We start from the raw sequence: 22,111 nt of genomic DNA on the forward strand, positions 1-22,111 counted from the left end.
GTTTTGGTCTGAGGTTTTGCCTTTTGTTTAATTCAGTATTTTGGTCTAGTCCATAGTTTTTCTCCGCTTGTTTTATCCGGGTTTCTTTCATGTTTAGGTTTGCCGGTGCCTTATGTTGAGTTTGTTTGTGACTGCCTGCCTTTAGTCCTTGTATTAATGTGCTCTTGTGGTTTAACGTTTATCTGTGCCTGATTTACCCAGTAGCCTCTGTTAGTTCTTTCTTCTTCTTTCTCTAACTTGTCCCCTGAGCCCGAGCTGTGTTTATTTCTGGTAATTCGGTTCCCCTCTTGTTTTCAAGTTAACTCCTTTCGTGTGCTGGTCCTGTTCATCTTTTACATCTCTTTCAATAAAAGCCCCTTATTTTGCAAACCCTCGCTCTGTCTCTTCTCTTGGGTCCATCCCTTAACCTGAACGTGACACAAAATACTGAAAGGAAAGTGGGTTTGCCTTCATATTTGACCCAGAACAACTCAGTTCAGCATGGAAATATCATTGCTACAGCTTTTATTTAGCCAGAAATCAAGAGTGTAAGTTTTTATGCGCTTAAAAGCATTTTCAGGCCGAATGAGCTGATTTCTGCCAATTGCAGGAAAATACTGAAAGGAAAGTGGGTTTGCCTTCATTTTTGACCCAGAACAACTCAGTTCAGCATGGAAATATCATTGCTACAGCTTTTATTTAGCCAGAAATCAAGAGTGTAAGTTTTTATGTGCTTAAAAGTTCTTTCAGGCCGAATGAGCTGATTTCTGCCAAATACAGCAAAATACTGAAAGGAAAGTGGGTTTGCCTTCATATTTGACCTAGATCAACTCAGTTCAGCATGGAAATATCATCGCAACATATTTTATGTAGCCAGAAATCAAGAGTGGAAGTGTTTATGCGCTTAAAAGCATTTTCAGGCCGAATGTGCAAATATGCTTGTTTCTGCCAAATGCAGCAAAACACTCAAAGGAAAGTGGGTTTGCCTTTATTTTTGACCCAGAACACCTCAGTTCAGCATGGAAATATCATTGCTACAGCTTTTATTTAGCCAGAAATCAAGAGTGTAAGTTTTTATGCGCTTAAAATCATTTTCAGGCCGAATGAGCTGATTTCTGCCAATTGAAGGAAAATACTGAAAGGAAAGTGGGTTTGCCTTCATTTTTGACCCAGAACAACTCAGTTCAGCATGGAAATATCATTGCTACAGCTTTTATTTAGCCAGAAATCAAGAGTGTAAGTTTTTATGTGCTTAAAAGTATTTTCAGGCCGAATGAGCTGATTTCTGCCAAATGCAGCAAAATACTGAAAGGAAAGTGGGTTTGCCTTAATATTTGACCCGAAACAACTCAGTTCAGCATGGAAATATCATAGCAACAACTTTTATTTAGCCAAAAATCAAGAGTGTAAGTTGTTATGCGCTTAGAAGCATTTTCAGGCCGAATGAGCAAATATGCTTGTTTCTGCCAAATGCAGCAAAATACTGAAAGGAAAGTGGGTTTGCCTTCATATTTGACCTAGATCAACTCAGTTCAGCATGGAAATATCATCGCAACATATTTTATGTAGCCAGAAATCAAGAGTGGAAGTGTTTATGCGCTTAAAAGCATTTTCAGGCCGAATGTGCAAATATGCTTGTTTCTGCCAAATGCAGCAAAATACTGAAAGGAAAGTGGGTTTGCCTTCATATTTGACCCAGAACAACTCAGTTCAGCATGGAAATATCATTGCAACAGCGTTTATTTAGCCAGAAATCAAGAGTGTACGTTTTTATGCGCTTAAAAGCATTTTCAGGCCGAATGAGCAAATATGCCTGTTTCTACCAAATGCAGCAAAATACTGAAAGGAAAGTGGGTTTGCCTTCATATTTGAGCCAGAACAACTCAGTTCAGCATGGAAATATCATTGCAACAGCTGGAGAAGTGGAAAGCATGACACTCGCTAAGAAGAAGATAAATGTGGCAAAGTACTAAAACGGTACTGGTCTAGTAGTAAAGAAGCACGATGGTTGACAAACCAATAAAGTAGCAAAACAGCAATGAAAGAACAGAATTGGATGAAAATATAGAACAATTTCTATGAATAAATAGGCAGTAGCACCAGCTTGTGCTGCCCGTAAACCCAAGCAAAAAAGCTTACAGCACCTGGAATTCCCAGGCGGTCTTCCTACCAAGTACTAACCAGGCCCGGCTCTATTTGGCTGCCGAGATCGGGCGCTTAGAGAGCGGTGTGGCCGTAAGCTGCATTTGACATCATCAACAGCTCTTAAAAACGCTGGAGAAGCAGAATGCATGACACTTGCTAAGAAGAAAATAAATGTGGCAAAGTACTATAACTGTACTGGTCTGTTACGCCCCTGTCTAGGGGGTCAGGGTGCAACATACAAAGATAAATTAGCATGTTCCCTCTCCGATCCCCAAACCAAAATCCAGGATCGAGATGTTCCAACAGACTGATATTTATTTTAAACGAAAGAAAGTGTCAAACAAAACATGACACTACAACTCAGGGCGAACCAAGGCCAACATAATAAACAAAATAAGCCATTTCCCACAGAAAGTGCTAGCTAGCCTGATAGAAATAAACAAACCAAAAGACAGTCGCTAACCCTAACTCCCTAATGTGAAAACAGTCCAAAGAAAATGGCAGTTCACCCCTACAGATTTAATACTATTTACAAAATATACAATTTATAAACAAATCCACGGCACAAAACCTAACAATTCAAAAATGCTAAATAAGGTTTGGAAACCAAGAACAGCAAACAGGTGCTGATGCCAGAAAGAGCCTCGCTAGCTGTTGGGAACCGTACTTTTAAAACTCCAGGAAGTGTAGGATGCACCAATCAGCTTCCTGCACTGCCCCCCAATTTGGCCAATCAGGCAGGGCACCTATAAGAACAACTAAATAAAAACAACACATATGGCCAGGACCGTAACATGGTCTACTAGTAATGAAGCACGATGATTGACAAACCAATAAAGTAGCAAAACAGCAATGAAAAAACAAAATTTGATGAAAATATAGAACAATTTCTATGAATAAATAGGCAGTAACACCAGCTTGTGCTGCCCGTAAACCCAAGCAAAAAAGCTTACAGCACCTGGTATTCCCAGGCGGTTTTCCTACCTAGTACTAACAAGGCCCGGCCCTATTTTCTGCCGAGATCGGCCGAGATCGGGCGCTTCTTTTTTTTTTTTTTTTTAATCTTTTTATTATCAAAAATACACTTTACAAAAAGAAATTAGGTATATACAGAGATAAGTAAACAAAACATTACATCCATAGGCCTTTCAACTAAATTAAACAACTTAAAGCAAGATCTATTTCTCTAATGTAAATACATATATTTATAAATATAGGGGGATAACCATAACCACACATTGTAAACCTGTCATATATCTATCTATCTATATATATCTATATATATATAGATCTATATATCTATATATATATATAGATCTATATATACACCCATACTTTTACACACATATACCTCTCTATATACATCCATATCTATATATATACATATATACATACAAACATATATACAAACACACACACACATACATTATACACATATACATTCATATACACATACACATACCCATATATATATATATTTTTATATATATATATATATATATATATATATATATATATATATATATATATATATATATACACACACACACACATACATACATACATACATACATACATACATACATAATAATACATATACAATAATAGGTCAATAAAATTCACCCAAAATCAAAGTGCAATCTACCCTCCCCATCTAACACACATAAATCATTTTTTACCCCCCATTTAATGAGAAACCCCTCATTATCAACCGAAAACAGAATACTCAAATAATGTGACACCATATTTTGAAAAATCAACACCCTCTTCATCTTTTTCCCTTCATACAATGCATAATTCCTGGCTATATACACAACATGACGAGCTACACTCAACAAGAAATTCACTAACCCCACATTTATTTTTGTATGTCCCTTTTCTAACCCAAAACACCACACCCAATCCCATGCCTCACCTTCCAAACCAGTCACCTTACACTTATTTCTTAATAAACTTTTTACCCAATTCCTGAATTTTTGTGTGACCGCACAGCACAACAACAAGTGATTAAAATCCTCATCCTCCATCCCGCAGACCGCACATGTTCTCACATATGTGTGCTTACTGATCTGGTGTAGGACGACAGAGACAAGCACTCTCCTGTGACGCAGTCTGAAATTTGTATTAGCTATCGCAGGGGGGAGCCATTTATCATGCATATTAGTCCAGATTGTAGAAGTGGGTCGGGTAGGGAACACATGCGACCATGAGGAGTTTGCTGTGGGCTGTTTGAATATCTTGTCAATTAGAACCTTGTACCAAAATTTTGACTGTAAATCTTTGAAATCCCTATTTTTGAGATCACAGGAGAGTGAAAAATCAATTCTGCCATCCCCCACCAGCTCACCATCTGCTTCCTGCAACTTCTCCCTCCATTCCAGTGGCATTCTCTGACAGATATCTGTACAGAAATGTAACACCTTGGCCCATCTGATGTTCACACCTGTCCTTCTTACTTTTTTAAGGACTTCCAGAGGGTTTAAGGCCCCTGTCTGGTCCAGAACATCCCCAATTTGGTGAAACACCCCATTTAAGGCCCCCCGGCTAACCAGGAATCTCTCCCGGCCACCGAGACGCGGGTTACCAAAGATTGGTTGCTTAAGTACATCTACTTTCGAAATCAATTTGCACTCTAGATGTGGCAAGACCTGAACCCACGCCTCAGCGGCCTCCTGGAAAAGTGGGTCTGCATCTGCCACAGGCCGTGCCAGCGCACTGCTGCATAAATTGTACTCCCCACACGCACCCCTCCTCCTTATCTCTGCGTCCAAGTAGTCCTTCCAAATATAATCTGTCTTATCATATAGCCATTTTTTAAAAAGTTTCAGTCTTAAAGATATTAATTTGGTTTTCAAATCACAGAGATTCAAACCCCCTTTTGCGTATGGCCCAACTAGTGTCTTGTGAGCAATAGTGAAGGCCTTGCCTTTCCACAAGAAACCACTGATAGCGCTGCACAGCCCGGACAGTACATCGCCCGGCAGGTGACAGACCTGCATGGCATAGACCAGCCCCGGCACTATTATGGAGTTTATAATGACCACTCTTCCCTTCAGCCCAAGACCTCTCATCTTCCACAGCCCAAGCCTGGACCTACACCACGCGAGCCTCTCCTCCCAGGTTTTGCGGACGCTGACCAGCGGCTGAGGACAAATATATATCCCAAGTAGCTTGACCTCAGTCTCACCCCTTTTAAAATTCAGACCCACATCCCCTAGAGCAGACCCGGGCCCACAAATAAGGCTGGATTTCTCCTTATTAACTCGCGCTCCCGCCGCCTGCTCATATGCTTCAAGGTGCTTTAGCACCTGTTGTAAACTCTCACCATCCTTAACCATAATACTTATATCATCCGCATACTGAGCTATTTTGAACTCATTACCTTTGGGAGATGTTATCCCCTTGATAAGCGGATCGGTTATAATGGATTGTGCAAGAGGCTCTGCTACAATTGCATATAGCATAGCAGACAGCGGACATCCCTGCCTTACTGATCTCTCTAGGGGGAAAGGATCTGTTAAGAGGCCGTTACATTTCACGACACTAGTAGCCCGGCTGTACAACAACTTCACCCATTCTCGAAAAATTGGGCCGAACCCAAAAACCCCCAGACATCCAAAGAGAAACTCATGACTGACCCTGTCAAATGCCTTCTCCAAGTCAACACTGAGGTATATGCCCCCTGTCATCATTAGATTTTCAAAAGACAACTTTGTTGACAGGATGCAGTCAGCAATATCCCTCCCAGGAATACTGTAAGTCTGGGTAGGCCCAATTATCGAGCCGATCACTCCTTTGAGCCTAAAACCCAGTACCTTAGTCAGGATCTTATAGTCAGTGTTGAGCAGGCTAATTGGTCTATAGTTTGCTAGGTCAGATTTTTCCCCTTTATTTTTATACACTAGAGTGATCACTCCCCTCATGAAGGACTCTGCGCACCTGCCCTCCTCCTGTATGGCCAAAAACAGTCTGCAGAGGACAGGGGCAAGCAGGTAACTGAAATGCTGATAGAATTCAGCTTAGAGACCGTCCGAACCTGGGCTCCTTGACGTATTCAGGGCTAAGATTGCCTCTTTCACTTCTTCCAGCTGGATGTTTTCATCACACAAAGCCGCATCCTCGTGACTGAGGGAGCAGCTAATTTTCCCAAGTACTTGATTTAACTTTATCTGTGATATCTTTTGCCTACTAAACAAATTGGAATAGAAATCTTGCACGGTTTGTAAAATATCCACTGAATCAGTATGTGTGTTACCCTCCGAGTCCTTTATTTCAGAAATATATGTTTTGGTCTGTTTCCTCTTTTCCAAACCCAGAAAAAATGCAGTACAGCGCTCACCTTTCAACATATGCTGCGCTTTGCTGCGGATCATTGCACCCCCGCATTTTCTCTCATCCAGCTGTCTCAACTGCTCCCTCCGCACAAGATACGTCTCCAACGGATGTCCACACCCAGCCTCAACCAACTCAAGCTCCTTTTTCAGGCGGTCCCTCAGCTCATCCTCCTCTCTTTTCTCTCTTTGTCTTTTCTCTCTGCTCAATGCGATGCAGCGCTTCTTGATTTTTAACTTAGTGCGCTCCCACCACTCAATGATGTCAACCACAAACTCACTTTGATCACATAGAGCAGAGAGAAAAGACTCCATTTTTGCTCTAAAAAATCCATCCTCTAAGAGGCTTGAATTAAAGCACCACAAGCCCCCATTCCTCTGCACCCTGCCCTCCCCTAGAGCCACTCTCAGAGAGGCATGATCACTCCAAGTGCAAAACTCATATTTACAGTTATTTAAAACCGTAACCAAACCTGACGCTAGCAAGCACAAATCTATTCTAGATTGTTTCAGCCTGCCCAACACCACTTGCCTGCGCGAATACGCACGGGTACCGGGGTTCAGTACTCTCCATGCATCCATCAAGTCACACTCTTCCATCCATTCAAACACAGCCGACCTACTAGTGTCATTCTTAAATTTATTGTTGACACCCACATCTATCCTAGCCAGTGTCACATTCCAGTCCCCTATCACCACCGAGCGATCATCTGTCCATCTTTTACAGCGCCTGAAAAAAACCCTCCTCTCTCCTTCCCTATTTGGCCCATATAAATTCACAATTCTATATCTCTGACTCTGTTCAATTACATCAATCACCAGTAGCCTTCCCTGATCATCCTTAGAAATTTGCAGGACACTCTCAAACAATCCAGGCTTTACAAAGATTGCTACCCCTGCAGTTTTGTCTGGGGAGAGAGAATAAAAAAGATCCCCTCTCCAAAAGCACTTTATGCTTTTTATTGTCTCAGAGGTCCACCTGCATTCCTGGACGCACAGGATGTCACACAGCATTTTCCCGCAAAGCTGTTCAATTTTCTCAATGTTTTTAAGACCATTCAAATTTTGAGAGAGAAGCAGCATTCCCAGAAAAAAAACTAAAATCGGCCCTGTCATTTTTTGGCATATTTCTTACCTTTCTTTCTTTACCCTCCCTCAGTTCCACTTGGCTTACCCTGCTGTGCCCTCTTCCTGACCCGTTTTACCCATTGGACATCCATCTCTAAATCTGAGTCCACGCTACTAGCCTGGGGAGCCAGCAGGGCTACATCAGAAGTGGGTATTCGAGTGGTGGACTCTATTTCATTTTGAGAGTGAGGCTCATTCGGCTCAGGCCGTGGTGAGCCTAGCCAGCCCCCTTCAGGGCGACTCGCCGCATCCCCGCTCCAGTCCGCCAGCACATGATCCATACTGGATCCTAGCTCATCGACCCCCTCATTTCTTATGCCCTCTTGCACCAACAAGTCAGCACTCTGTGACACCACCTCATCTCCAAGCTCATTCCCACTCTCTGTCTCGCTACCCAGGGCTGGCTCCTCTGCAGGCCTGACATTACTCCACTCATCATCAGAGATGGAGTCCCGGTCTACCTCCCCTTCCCCTTCACCTGCATTATGGCAATTACATTGCTCCGCTGGGGCATGGCACGCAACACACCTGTGCACCCAGGCATCACACTCACGTGCATAATGACCCTGTTTATTGCATTTAAAGCATGTGAAATCTGGGCAATCTCTAACTATATGCCCAGGCTGTAAACACATCCTACACACTTTAACCTGATTATTATGAATGACCCTGAAGTATTCAGGCCCTGTGGCCGTCATAAATTTTGAGGAATATGGTAATGATTGCACAGTTTCATTAAATTTAACTTTAACATATCTTGTTCCGTCCGCCACGTCAGTCCCAGGCCACAACCGTCTTTTAATAGGAGAGATTGCTCTCACTCCCCACACATCCAATTTTTCCAAAATGTCCTCATCCGCAATATAGGCAGGCAAATTCAAAAATGACACCACCAATTCATCGATAACTAAAGTTTTCACCATCACCACTGCTCTACCCACTTTAAATCCATCTAAAAGTCTTTTCTTTCCAGCTTCGCTCTTGACCGTCACCTCATATTTATTCGGCCCCGTCTCACGCAATGCAACGATGCCTCCACACACATCACGCATTGCTCTCAGCAGTTCCATTGTCTTAACTTTCTCTTCTCCCACCACCTCAGCCAATACAGTCAAGTCCCTATCATACCGCATTTCTTTCCGTGTCTCTGTCGCTCCACCCGGCTCCGATCGCGTGCTTACCCGTTCTCCCTGTTGTCTCTCATCTGCCGCCAAACAGTCATTCTCCATTCTCCGTCCAGGCCGCTCCTTTGCAATCTCCATTCTTTTCTCAATCTGCTTGACACCCTTATTCAGCGACTTCCTCGTCTCCTCCGCCAGCTCCAGCTCATTCCCTCTCAATGCGCTTTCCCTATAGACGCCAATTTTCTCCGTATCCATTCTTCTCCTTCCACTCTTTCCAGCCACTGTTAAACAGGCTTCTTCTTCTCGCATGCCTCTGCCGTTCTCCATTATGAGCAGTCTATCAGAAATCGCGCGAAAAAGAAAACCCAAAAAAGTTCAAAAACTAGAAAAACCACAAAAAATAAAGGCGCCCCCGAACGGAGAAACTCCGCCGGGGGGTTTCATAAAAATAATGAATACAAACTCAAACGCACTACACTGGATAGGCAAAACACTAATACGAAAACGAAAAATGCACGTCAAACGCGAAGCAGCTCACATACGTGTCCCTTCCTGAAAGCACACTGACTCAGAAAGACCATACCCCTGTCCTCCTCCAATCGGGCGCTTAGAGAGCGGTGTGGCCGTAAGCTGCATTTGACATCATCAACAGCTCTTAAAAACGCTGGAGAAGCAGAATGCATGACACTTGCTAAGAGAAGATAAATGTGGCAAAGTACAAAGTACTATAACTGTACTGGTCTGTTACGCCCCTGTCTAGGGGGTCAGGGTGCAACATACAAAGATAAATTAGGATCCCCAAACCAAAATCCAGGATCGAGATGTTCCAACAGAATGCTATTTATTTTAAACGAAAGAAAGTGTCAAACGAAACATGACACTACAACTCAGGGCGAACCAAGGCCAACATAATAAACAAAATAAGCCATTTCCCACAGAAAGTGCTAGCTAGCCTGATAGAAATAAACAAACCAAAAGACAGTCACTAACTCCCTAATGTGAAAACAGTCAAAAGAAAATGGCTGTTCACCCCTACAGATTTAATACTATTTACAAAATATAGAATTTATAAACAAAACCACGGCACAAAACCTAACAATTCAAAAATGCTAAATAAGGTTTGGAAACCAAGAACAGCAAACAGGTGCTGATGCCAGAAAGAGCCTCGCTAGCTGTTGGGAACCGTACTTTTAAAACTCCAGGAAGTGTAGGATGCACCAATCAGCTTCCTGTACTGCCCCCCAATCCGGCCAATCAGGCAGGGCACCTATAAGAACAACAAAATAAAAACAACACATATGGCCAGGACCGTAACATGGTCTACTAATAATGAAGCACGATGGTTGACAAACCAATAAAGTAGCAAAACAGCAATGAAAGAACAAAATTTGATGAAAATATAGAACAATTTCTATGCATAAATAGGCAGTAACACCAGCTTGTGCTGCCCGTAAACCCAAGCAAAAAAGCTTACAGCACCTGGTATTCCCAGGCTGTCTTCCTACCAAGTACTAACCAGGCCCGGCTCTATTTGGCTGCCGAGATCGGACGAGATCGGACGAAATCGGGCGCTTAGAGAGCGGTGTGGCCGTAAGCTGCATTTGACATCATCAACAGCTCTTAAAAACGCTGGAGAAGCAGAATGCATAACACTTGCTAAGAAGAAGATAAATGTGGCAAAGTACAAAGTACTATAACTGTACTGGTCTGTTACGCCCCTGTCTAGGGGGTCAGGGTGCAACATACAAAGATAAATTAGGATGTTCCCTCTCCGGTCTCCAAACCATAATCCAGGATCGAGATGTTCCAACAGAATTATATTTATTTTAAACGAAATAAAGTGTCAAACAAAACATGACACTACAACTCAGGGCGAACCAAGGCCAACATAATAAACAAAATAAGCCATTTCCCACAGAAAGTGCTAGCTAGCCTGATAGAAATAAACAAACCAAAAGACAGTCGCTAACCCTAACTCCCTAATGTGAAAACAGTCCAAAGAAAATGGCAGTTCACCCCTACAGATTTAATACTATTTACAAAATATACAATTTATAAACAAAACCACGGCACAAAACCTAACAATTCAAAAATGCTAAATAAGGTTTGGAAACCAAGAACAGCAAACAGGTGCTGCTGCCAGAAAGAGCCTCGCTAGCTGTTGGGAACCGTACTTTTAAAACTCCAGGAAGTTTAGGATGGACCAATCAGCTTCCTGTACTGCCCCTCAATCCGGCCAATCAGGCAGGGCACCTATAAGAACAACAAAATAAAAACAACACATATGGCCAGGACCGTAACATGGTCTAATAGTAATGAAGCACGATGGTTGACAAACCAATAAAGTAGCAAAACAGCAATAAAAGAACAAAATTTGATGAAAATATAGAACAATTTCTAGGAATAAATAGGCAGTAACACCAGCTTGTGCTGCCCGTAAACCCAAGCAAAAAAGCTTACAGCACCTGGTATTCCCAGGCGGTCTTCCTACCAAGTACTAACCAGGCCCGGCTCTATTTGGCTGCCGAGATCGGACGAGATCGGGCGCTTAGAGAGCGGTGTGGCCGTAAGCTGCATTTGACATCATCAACAGCTCTTAAAAACGCTGGAGAAGCAGAATGCATGACACTTGCTAAGAAGAAGATAAATGTGGCAAAGTACAAAGTACTATAACTGTACTGGTCTGTTACGCCCCTGTCTAGGGGGTCAGGGTGCAACATACAAAGATAAATTAGCATGTTCCCTCTCCGATCCCCAAACCAAAATCCAGGATCGAGATGTTCCAACAGAATGATATTTATTTTAAACGAAAGAAAGTGTCAAACAAAACATGACACTACAACTCAGGGCGAACCAAGGCCAACATAATAAACAAATTAAGCCATTTCCCACAGAAAGTGCTAGCTAGCCTGATAGAAATAAACAAACCAAAAGACAGTCGCTAACCAACTGTGCTGTTGACCTACAGGGTACCGGTGGAAATTGGACTACTGTTGGTCGAAGACGAAGAAGAAGAGGAGGAAGGTGTGTTCGTAGGCAAAGAGAGAAGAGGAAAGCTAAGAATGTAGGACTGACAGTAGGGACTTTGAATGTTGGTACTATGACAGGGAAGGCTAGGGAGTTGATCGACATGATGCAGAGAAGGAAGGTGGACATACTGTGTGTCCAGGAGACCAGGTGGAAAGGTAGCAAGGCTAGAAGCTTAGGAGCAGGGTTCAAGTTGTTTTACCATGGGTCAGATAGGAAGAGAAATGGAGTAGGAGTTATATTGAAAGAGGATTTTGTGAGGAATGTTCTAGAGGTGAAAAGAGTATCAGACAGGTTGATGAGTCTGAAGCTGGAAGTTGAAGGGGTGATGTTCAATGTTGTGAGTGGTTATGCCCCACAGGTAGGATGTGAGTTAGAAGAGAAGGAGAAATTCTGGAGTGAGTTAGATGAAGTGATGCAGAGCATCCCCAGAGGTGAGAGAGTTGTCATTGGTGCAGATTTCAATGGGCATGTAGGTGAAGGGAACAGAGGTGATGAGACTGTTATGGGCAGGTTTGGTGTTCAGGACAGGAACGCAGAAGGTCAGATGGTGGTTGACTTTGCAAAGAGGATGGAAATGGCTGTAGTAAACACTTTCTTTCAGAAGAGGCAGGAACATAGGGTGACGTACAAGAGCGGAGGGAGAAGCACTCAGGTAGACTACATCTTGTGTAGACGTTGTAATCTGAAAGAGATCAGTGACTGTAAAGCATTGGTAGGGGAGAGTGTAGCCAGACAACACAGGATGGTGGTGTGTAAAATGATGCTGGTGGTGAGGAAGATAAGGAGGACTAAGGCAGAGCAGCGGACAAAGTGGTGGAAGTTGAAAAAGGAAGAATGTCGTTTAGTTTTCAGGGAGGAGCTGAGACAGACTCTGGGTGGTTTGGAGGTGCTTCCAGATGACTGGACTACTACAGCTAATTTGATCAGGGAGACAGGTAGGAGGGTACTCGGTGTGTCATCTGGAAAGAGGAAAGCGGACAAGGAGACTTGGTGGTGGAACGAGGAAGTTCAGGAGTGTATACAGAGAAAGAGGTTAGCTAAGAAGAAGTGGGACACTGAGAGGACTGAAGAGAGTAGACAGGAGTACAGGGAGATACAGCGTAAGGTGAAGATAGAGGTGGCACAGGCCAAACAAAGAGCATATGAGGACTTGTATGCTAGGTTGGACACTAAAGAGGGAGAGGTGGATTTGTACAGGTTGGCCAGACAAAGAGATAGAGATGGAAAGGATGTGCAGCAGGTTAGGGTGATTAAAGATAAGGATGGAAATGTATTGACAGGTGCCAGGAGTGTGATGGGAAGATGGAAGGAGTACTTTGAAGAGTTGATGAACGAGGAAAATGAAAGGGAACGAAGAGTAGAAGAGGTGACTGTTGTGGAGCAGGAAGTAGCAAAGATTAGTAAGAGTGAAGTGAGGAGGACATTGAAGAGGATGAAGAGTGGAAAGGCAGTTGGTCCTGATGACATACCTGTGAAGGTATGGAAGTGTCTAGGAGAGGCGGCAGTAGAGTTTTTGACTAGTTTGTTTAACAAGATCTTGGAGAGTGAGAGGATGCCAGAGGACTGGAGGAAAAGTGTACTGGTACCAATTTTTAAGAACAAGGGAGATGTGCAGAGCTGTGGCAACTACAGAGGAATAAAGCTGATGAGTCACACAATGAAGTTGTGGGAAAGAGTAGTGGAAGCTCGGCTAAGCGCAGAGGTGAGTATTTGTGAGCAGCAATATGGTTTCATGCCTAGAAAGAGTACAACAGATGCAGTATTTGCTTTGAGGACGCTGATGGAGAAGTACAGAGAGGGTCATAGGGAGTTGCATTGTGTCTGCGTAGATTTAGAGAAAGCGTATGACAGGGTGCCGAGAGAGGAGCTGTGGTATTGTATGAGGACGTCTGGAGTGTCAGAGAAGTATGTTAGAGTGGTGCAGGACATGTATGAGAGCTGTAAGACAGTGGTGAGGTGCAGTAGGTGTGACAGAGGAGTTCAAGGTGGAGGTGGGTCTGCATCAAGGATCGGCTTTGAGCCCCTTCTTGTTTGCTCTGGTGATGGACAGACTGACAGATGAGGTTAGACAAGAATCTCCCTGGACTATGATGTTTGCAGATGACATTGTTATTTGTAGTGAGAGCAGGGAGCAGGTGGAGGAAAATCTAGAGTGGTGGAGGTCTGCTCTGGAAAACAGAGGAATGAAGCTTAGCCGCAGCAAGACAGAATACATGTGTGTGAATGAGAGGGACCCAGGTGGAACGGTGAGGTTACAGGGAGCAGAGGTGAAGAAGGTGCAGGACTTTAAGTATTTAGGGTCAACGGTTCAGAGCAACGGTGAGTGTGGAAAAGAGGTGAAGAGGCGAGTGCAGGCAGGTTGGAACAGGTGGAGAAAAGTGTCAGGTGTGTTGTGTGATAAAAGAGTCTCAGCGAGAATGAAAGGAAAGGTGTTCAAGACGGTGGTGAGACCAGCAATGTTGTTCGGCTTAGAGACAGTGGCACTGAAGAAAAGACAGGAGGCAGAGCTGGAGGTAGCAGAGCTTAAGATGTTGAGGTTCTCTTTGGGAGTGACGAGGATGGACAGGATCAGGAATGAGTACATCAGAGGGACAGCTCATGTTAGATGTTTTGGAGATAAAATCAGAGAGGCCAGATTGAGGTGGTTTGGACATGTTCAGAGGAGAAACTGTGAATATATCGGTAGAAGGATGCTGAGGTTGGAGCTGCCAGGCAGGAGGTCTAGAGGAAGACCAAAGAGGAGATTTATGGATGTAGTGAGGGAGGACATGAAGTTAGTTGGTGTGAGTGAAGAGGATGCAGAGGACAGAGTTAGATGGAGGCACATGATTCGCTGTGGCGACCCCTGAAAGGGAGCAGCCGAAAGGAAAAGAAGAAGAAGGCCGAATCAACAAATATGCTTGTTTCTGCCAAATGCAGCAAAATACTGAAAGGAAAGTGGGTTTGCCTTCATATTTGACCCAGAACAACTCAGTTCAGCATAGAAATATCATTGCAACAGCTTTTATTTAGCCAGAAATCAAGAGTGGAAGTTTTTATGCGCTTAAAAGCATTTTCAGGCCGAATTAGCAAATATGCTTGTTTCTGCCAAATGCAGCAAAATACTGAAAGGAAAGTGGGTTTGCTTTCATATTTGACCTAGAACAACTCAGTTCATCATGGAAATATCATCGCAACATCTTTTATGTAGCCAGAAATCAAGAGTGTAAGTTTTTATGCGCTTAAAAGCATTTTCAGGCCGAATGAGCAAATATGCTTGTTTCTGCCAAATGCAGCAAAATACTGAAAGGAAAGTGGGTTTGCCTTCATATTTGACACAGAACAACTCAGTTCAGCATGGAAATATCATTGCAACAGCTTTTATTTAGCCAGAAATCAAGAGTGTAAGTTTTTATGCGCTTAAAAGCATTTTCAGGCCTAATGAGCAAATATGCTTGTTTCTGCCAAATGCAGCAAAATACTGAAAGGAAAGTGGGTTTGTCTTCATATTTGACCCAGAACAACTCAGTTCAGCATGGAAATATCATTGCTACAGCTTTTATTTAGCCAGAAATCAAGAGTGTAAGTTTTTATGCGCTTAAAAGCATTTTCAGGCCGAATGAGCTGATTTCTGCCAATTACAGGAAAATACTGAAAGGATAGTGGGTTTGCCTTCATATTTGACCCAGAACAACTCAGTTCATCATGGAAATATCATTGCAAAAGCTTTTATTTAGCCAGAAATCAAGAGTGTAAGTTTTTATGCGCTTAAAATAATTTTCTGGCCGAATGAGCAAATATGCTTGTTTCTGCCAAATGCAGAAAAATACTAAAAGGAAAGTGGGTTTGCCTTCATTTTTGACCCAGAACAACTCAGTTCAGCATGGAAATATCATTGCAACAGTTTCTATTTAGCCAGAAATCAAGACTGTAAGCTTTTATGTGCTTAAAAGCATTTTCAGGCCGAATGAGCTGATTTCTGTCAATTGCAGCAAAACACTCAAAGGAAAGTGGGTTTGCCTTCATATTTGACCCAGAACAACTGAGTTCAGCATGGAAATATCATTGCAACAGCTTTTATTTAGCCAGAAATCAAGAGTGTAAGTTTTTATGCGCTTAAAAGCATTTTCAGGCCGAATGTGCAAATATGCTTGTTTCTGCCAAATGCAGCAAAATACTAAAAGGAAAGTTGGTTTGCCTTCATATTTGACCCAGAACAACTCAGTTCAGCATGGAAATATCATGCAACAGCTTTTATTTATTCAGAAATCAAGAGTGTAAGTTTTTATGCGCTTAAAAGCATTTTGAGGCCGAATGAGCAAATATGATTGTTTCTGCCAAATGCAGCAAAATACTGAAAGGAAAGTGGGTTTGCCTTCATATTTGACCCAGAACAACTCAGTTCAGCATGGAAATATCATTGCAACAGCTTTTATTTAGCCAGAAATCAAGAGTGTAAGTTTTTATGCGCTTAAAAGCATTTTCAGGCCGAATGAGCTGATTTCTGCCAATTGCAGCAAAATACTGAAAGGAAAGTGGTTTTGCCTTCATATTTGACCCAGAACAACTCAGTTCGGCATCGCAATATCATTGCTACAGCTTTTATTTAGCCAGAAATCAAGAGTGTAAGTTTTTATGCGCTTAAAAGCAAATTCAGGCCTAATTAGCAAATATGCTTGTTTCTGCCAAATGCAGCAAAATACTGAAAGGAAAGTGGGTTTGCCTTTATTTTTGACCCAGAACAACTCAGTTCAGCATGGAAATATCATTGCTACAGCTTTTATTTAGCCAGAAATCAAGAGTGTAAGTTTTTATGCGCTTAGAAGCATTTTCAGGCCGAATGAGCAAATATACTTGTTTCTGCCAAATGCAGCAAAATACTGAAAGGAAAGTGGGTTTGCCTTCATAATTGACCCAGAACAACTCAGTTCAGCATGGAAATATCATTGTAACAGCTTTTATTTAGCCAGAAATCAAGAGTGTAAGTTTTTATGCTCTTAAAAGCATTTTCAGGCCGAATGAGCTGATTTCTGCCAATTGCAGCAAAACACTCAAAGGAAAGTGGTTTTGCCTTCATATTTGAGCCAGAACAACTCAGTTCAGCATGGAAATATCATTGCAACAGCTTTTATTTAGCCAGAAATCAAGAGTGTAAGTTTTTATGCGCTTAAAAGCATTTTCAGGCCGAATGAGCTGATTTCTGCCAATTGCAGCAAAATGCTGAAAGGAAAGTGGGTTTGCCTTCATATTTGACCCAGAACAACTCTGTTCAGCATGGAAATATCATTGCAACAGCCTTTATTTATTCAGAAATCAAGAGTGTACGTTTTTATGCGCTTAAAAGCATTTTCAGGCCGAATGAGCTGACTTCTGCCAATTGCAGCAAAATACTCAAAGGAAAGTGGGTTTGCCTTCATATTTGACCCAGAACAACTCAGTTCAGCATGGAAATATCATTGCAACAGCTTTTATTTAGCCAGAAATCAAGAGTGTAAGTTTTTACGCGCTTAAAAGCAAATTCAGGCCTAATTAGCAAATATGCTTGTTTCTGCCAAATGCAGCAAAATACTGAAAGGAAAGTGGGTTTGCCTTTATTTTTGACCCAGAACAAATTAGTTCAGCATGGAAATATCATTGCTACAGCTTTTATTTAGCCAGAACTCAAGAGTGTAAGTTTTTATGCGCTTAAAAGCATTTTCAGGCCGAATGAGCAGATTTCTGCCAATTGCAGGAAAATACTGAAAGGAAAGTGGGTTTGCCTTCATTTTTGACCCAGAACAACTCAGTTCAGCATCGCAATATCATAACAACAGCTTTTATTTAGCCAGAAATCAAGAGTGTAGGTTTTTATGCGCTTAAAATAATTTTCTGGCCGACTGAGCAAATATGCTTGTTTCTGCCAAATGCAGCAAAATACTGAACGGAAAGTGGGTTTGCCTTTATTTTTGACCCAGAACAACTCAGTTCAGCATGGAAATATCATTGCTACAGCTTTTATTTAGCCAGAAATCAAGAGTGTAAGTTTTTATGCGCTTAAAAGCATTTTCAGGCCGAATGAGCTGATTTCTGCCAATTGCAGCAAAACACTCAAAGGAAAGTGGGTTTGCCTTAATATTTGACCCAGAACAACTCAGTTCAGCATGGAAATATCATTGCTACAGCTTTTATTTAGCCAGAAATCAAGAGTGTACGTTTTTATGCGCTTAAAAGCATTTTCAGGCCGAATGAGCTGACTTCTGCCAATTGCAGCAAAATACTCAAAGGAAAGTGGGTTTGCCTTCATATTTGACCCAGAACAACTCAGTTCATCATGGAAATATCATTGCTACAGCTTTTATTTAGCCAGAAATCAAGAGTGTAAGTTTTTATGCGCTTAAAAGCATTTTCAGGCCGAATGAGCTAATATGATTGTTTCTGCCAAATGCAGCAAAATACTGAAAGGAAAGTGGGTTTGCCTTCATATTTGACCCAGAACAACTCAGTTCAGCATGGAAATATCATTGCAACAGCTTCTATTTAGCCAGAAATCAAGAGTGTAAGTTTTTATGCGCTTAAAAGCATTTTCAGGCCGAATGAGCTGATTTCTGCCAATTGCAGCAAAACACTGAAAGGAAAGTGGGTTTGCCTTCATATTTGACCCAGAACAACTCAGTTCAGCATGGAAATATCATTGCTACAGCTTTTATTTAGCCAGAAATCAAGAGTGTAAGTTTTTATGCGCTTAAAAGCAAATTCAGGCCTAATTAGCAAATATGCTTGTTTCTGCCAAATGCAGCAAAATACTGAAAGGAAAGTGGGTTTACCTTTATTTTTGACCCAGAACAACTCAGTTCAGCATGGAAATATCATTGCTACAGCTTTTAATTAGCCAGAAATCAAGAGTGTAAGTTTTTATGCGCTTAAAAGCATTTTCAGGCCGAATGAGCTGATTTCTGCCAATTGCAGCAAAATACTGAAAGGAAAGTGGGTTTGCCTTAATATTTGACCCAGAACAACTCAGTTCAGCATGGAAATATCATTGCAACAGCTTTTATTTAGCCAGAAATCAAGAGTGTAAGTTTTTATGCGCTTAAAAGCATTTTCAGGCCGAATGAGCTGATTTCTGCCAATTGCAGCAAAATACTGAAAGGAAAGTGGGTTTGCCTTCATATTTGACCCAGAACAACTCAGTTCAGCATGGAAATATCATTGCAACAGCTTTTATTTAGCCAGAAATCAAGAGTGTAAGTTTTATGCGCTTAAAAGCATTTTCAGGCCGAATGAGCTGATTTCTGGCAATTGCAGGAAAATACTGAAAGGAAAGTGGGTTTGCCTTCATTTTTGACCCAGAACAACTCAGTTCAGCATGGAAATATCATTGCTACAGCTTTTATTTAGCCAGAAATCAAGAGTGTAAGTTTTTATGCGCTTAAAAGCACTTTCAGGCCGAATGGCAAATATGCTTGTTTCTGCCAAATGCAGCAAAATACTGAAAGGAAAGTGGGTTTGCCTTCATATTTGACCCAGAACAACTCAGTTCAGCATGGAAATATCATTGCAACAGCTTTTATTTAGCCAGAAATCAAGAGTGTAAGTTTTATGCGCTTAAAAGCATTTTCAGGCCGAATGAGCTGATTTCTGCCAATTGCAGGAAAATACTGAAAGGAAAGTGGGTTTGCCTTCATATTTGACCTAGATCAACTCAGTTCAGCATGGAAATATCATCGCAACATATTTTATGTAGCCAGAAATCAAGAGTGGAAGTGTTTATGCGCTTAAAAGCATTTTCAGGCCGAATGTGCAAATATGCTTGTTTCTGCCAAATGCAGCAAAATACTGAAAGGAAAGTGGGTTTGCCTTCATATTTGACCCAGAACAACTCAGTTCAGCATGGAAATATCATTGCAACAGCGTTTATTTAGCCAGAAATCAAGAGTGTACGTTTTTATGCGCTTAAAAGCATTTTCAGGCCGAATGAGCTGATTTCTGCCAATTGCAGGAAAATACTGAAAGGAAAGTGGGTTTGCCTTCATTTTTGACCCAGAACAACTCAGTTCAGCATGGAAATATCATTGCAACAGCTTTTATTTAGCCAGAAATCAAGAGTGTAAGTTTTTATGCGCTTAAAAGCATTTTCAGGCCGAATGAGCAAATATGCCTGTTTCTGCCAAATGCAGCAAAATACTGAAAGGAAAGTGGGTTTGCCTTCATATTTGAGCCAGAACAACTCAGTTCAGCATGGAAATATCATTGCAACAGCTGGAGAAGTGGAAAGCATGACACTCGCTAAGAAGAAGATAAATGTGGCAAAGTACAAAGTACTATAACTGTACTGGTCTGTTACGCCCCTGTCTAGGGGGTCAGGGTGCAACATACAAAGATAAATTAGCATGTTCCCTCTCCGATCCCCAAACCAAAATCCAGGATCGAGATGTTCCAACAGAATGATATTTATTTTAAACGAAAGAAAGTGTCAAACAAAACATGACACTACAACTCAGGGCGAACCAAGGCCAACATAATAAACAAAATAAGCCATTTCCCACAGAAAGTGCTAGCTAGCCTGATAGAAATAAACAAACCAAAAGACAGTCGCTAACCCTAACTCCCTAATGTGAAAACAGTCCAAAGAAAATGGCAGTTCACCCCTACAGATTTAATACTATTTACAAAATATACAATTTATAAACAAAACCACGGCACAAAACCTAACAATTCAAAAATGCTAAATAAGGTTTGGAAACCAAGAACAGCAAACAGGTGCTGCTGCCAGAAAGAGCCTCGCTAGCTGTTGGGAACCGTACTTTTAAAACTCCAGGAAGTGTAGGATGGACCAATCAGCTTCCTGTACTTCCCCCAAATCCGGCCAATCAGGAAGGGCACCTATAAGAACAACAAAATAAAAACAACACATATGGCCAGGACCGTAACATGGTCTACTAGTAATGAAGCACGATGGTTGACAAACCAATAAAGTAGCTAAACAGCAATGAAAGAACAAAATTTGATGAAAATATAGAACAATTTCTATGAATAAATAGGCAGTAAAACCAGCTTGTGCTGCCCGTAAACCCAAGCAAAAAAGCTTACAGCACCTGGTATTCCCAGGCGGTCTTCCTACCAAGTACTAACCAGGCCCGGCTCTATTTGGCTGCCGAGATCGGACGAGATCGGGCGCTTAGAGAGCGGTGTGGCCGTAAGCTGCATTTGACATCATCAACAGCTCTTAAAAACGCTGGAGAAGCAGAATGCATGACACTTGCTAAGAAGAAGATAAATGTGGCAAAGTACAAAGTACTATAACTGTACTGGTCTGTTACGCCCCTCTCTAGAGGGTCAGGGTGCAACATACAAAGATAAATTAGCATGTTCCCTCTCCGATCCCCAAACCAAAATCCAGGATCGAGATGTTCCAACAGAATGATATTTATTTTAAACGAAAGAAAGTGTCAAACAAAACATGACACTACAACTCAGGGCGAACCAAGGCCAACATAATAAACAAAATAAGCCATTTCCCACAGAAAGTGCTAGCTAGCCTGATAGAAATAAACAAACCAAAAGACAGTCGCTAACCCTAACTCCCTAATGTGAAAACAGTCCAAAGAAAATGGCAGTTCACCCCTACAGATTTAATACTATTTATAAAATATACAATTTATAAACAAAACCACGGCACAAAACCTAACAATTCAAAAATGCTAAATAAGGTTTGGAAACCAAGAACAGCAAACAGGTGCTGATGCCAGAAAGAGCCTCGCTAGCTGTTGGGAACCGTACTTTTAAAACTCCAGGAAGTGTAGGATGGACCAATCAGCTTCCTGTACTTCCCCCAAATCCGGCCAATCAGGCAGGGCACCTATAAGAACAACAAAATAAAAACAACACATATGGCCAGGACCGTAACATGGTCTACTAGTAATGAAGCACGATGGTTGACAAACCAATAAAGTAGCAAAACAGCAATGAAAGAACAAAATTTGATGAAAATATAGAACAATTTCTATGAATAAATAGGCAGTAACACCAGCTTGTGCTGCCCGTAAACCCAAGCAAAAAAGCTTACAGCACCTGGTATTCCCAGGCGGTCTTCCTACCAAGTACTAACCAGGCCCGGCTCTATTTGGCTGCCGAGATCGGACGAGATCGGGCGCTTAGAGAGCGGTGTGGCCGTAAGCTGCATTTGACATCATCAACAGCTCTTAAAAACGCTGGAGAAGCAGAATGCATGACACTTGCTAAGAAGAAGATAAATGTGGCAAAGTACAAAGTACTATAACTGTACTGGTCTGTTACGCCCCTGTCTAGGGGGTCAGGGTGCAACATACAAAGATAAATTAGCATGTTCCCTCTCCGATCCCCAAACCAAAATCCAGGATCGAGATGTTCCAACAGAATGATATTTATTTTAAACGA

At 41.8% G+C, this 22,111-nt stretch overlaps 5 pseudogenes; all 5 read right to left on the reverse strand.

Moving 5' to 3' along the window:
- Positions 1–2,111: 2,111 nt before the first annotated feature.
- LOC137120975 (5S ribosomal RNA) lies at positions 2,112–2,220 on the reverse strand (annotated as a pseudogene).
- Positions 2,221–10,174: 7,954 nt separating this feature from the next.
- On the reverse strand, positions 10,175–10,303 carry LOC137120979 (5S ribosomal RNA; annotated as a pseudogene).
- Positions 10,304–11,160: 857 nt separating this feature from the next.
- Positions 11,161–11,279, reverse strand: LOC137120944 (5S ribosomal RNA; annotated as a pseudogene).
- A 9,499-nt stretch (positions 11,280–20,778) lies between these two features.
- Positions 20,779–20,897, reverse strand: LOC137120955 (5S ribosomal RNA; annotated as a pseudogene).
- Positions 20,898–21,754: 857 nt separating this feature from the next.
- LOC137120967 (5S ribosomal RNA) lies at positions 21,755–21,873 on the reverse strand (annotated as a pseudogene).
- Positions 21,874–22,111: the final 238 nt, after the last annotated feature.

Source organism: Channa argus, unplaced genomic scaffold (genome assembly GCF_033026475.1).
Source record: "Channa argus isolate prfri unplaced genomic scaffold, Channa argus male v1.0 Contig092, whole genome shotgun sequence".
Lineage (NCBI taxonomy): Eukaryota > Metazoa > Chordata > Actinopteri > Anabantiformes > Channidae > Channa > Channa argus.